The sequence below is a fragment of the Chrysochloris asiatica genome, unplaced genomic scaffold, assembly GCF_000296735.1.
Source record: "Chrysochloris asiatica unplaced genomic scaffold, ChrAsi1.0 scaffold00011, whole genome shotgun sequence".
In the NCBI taxonomy this organism is placed as follows: domain Eukaryota; kingdom Metazoa; phylum Chordata; class Mammalia; order Afrosoricida; family Chrysochloridae; genus Chrysochloris; species Chrysochloris asiatica.
In genome coordinates this window covers 14,587,087-14,588,412 of record NW_006408529.1, presented here as the reverse complement: position 1 = coordinate 14,588,412, position 1,326 = coordinate 14,587,087, and positions in this window count along the sequence as shown.

The following is a 1,326-nucleotide window of genomic DNA, read 5'->3' as shown; positions in this document are numbered from 1 at the left end:
ATGAGGCTTTCTGCTCTGGTGAAGAGATACAGCCTCGGAAACCCTGTGCACGTTCATTATGATTCAGAACCTACTCCACAGTACTTAACAACAACAACAATGGAGTCTTGGTGCAACTCTATGGGTTAATGCGCCAGACCACAAAGCCATTTGAACTGCAAGATCAGCAGTTCAAGCTCACCAGCTGCTCCTTAGAAACCCTACACAGAGTCGCTATGGGTTGGAACCGACTTGACGGCACTTAACAACAACAACAATGACTCTAATACTATATTAATAGTACACTATATGATAATAGCGGAGAAACACTGTCAGATGCAGTGCCGGAAAATGACCCCTCAGATTGGAAGGCGAGTTGACCATGATAACGCGAATGGAGTAAAGTCTGGGAGAAAAGTCCTTGGGACCTTCATTTATTGATGGGACACAACTCAAAATGAATAGAAACAGCTGTAAACATTCATTGAAAATCGGAACATGGAATGTACGAAGTATGAATCTATGAAAATTGGAAGTTGTCAAAAATGAAATGAAACACATTAACATGGATATCTTAGGCATTAGTGAGCTGAAATGGACTGGTATTGGCCATGTAAAATCTGACAACCACATGGTTTACCATGCGGGCAGTGACAAATTGAAGAGGAATGATGTTGCATTCATGGTCAAAAAAGAACACAGCCAGATCAGTCATGAGGTACAACGCTGTCTGTGATAGGATAATATCCATGCGCCTACAGGGAAGCCCAGTTAATACTATTATTATTCAAATTTACAAACGAAGCACTAAAGCCAGTAAGGATGAAATAGAAAAATTCTACCAACTTCTTCAATCTGAAATTGATCAAACATGCAATCAAGATGTGTTATTCATTACTGGTAACTGGAATGCAAAGGTTAGGAGCAAAGAGGAAGGATCAGTAGTTGGAAAATATGACCTTGGTGGAACAAGCCACTAAACCAACATTTGAAAGAGGCAGGTGTGAGCTCCTTCACCTCCAAGAAACAGAAACTAACCAAGAGGTCTTACAGGTGGACGAGGAGGCAGTGGAGGAACCAGGGGAGCTCCTTCACATGGGGACACATTGATGTTGACTGTTCCATGAATTTTAACATGAGTTCTATCAGAAGACCACTTCCAGTAAAAAGAGGGCCACTACCATTGGGAGCAAAAAGGAAGGATCGGTAGCTGGAAAATATGGCCTTACTGATAGAAATGATGCTGAAGAACGCATGCTAGAATTCTGCAAAGCCAATGATTTGTTCATTTCAAATACCTTCTTTAGACAGCATAAGAGACAACTATACACATGGTCCTCACCAGAT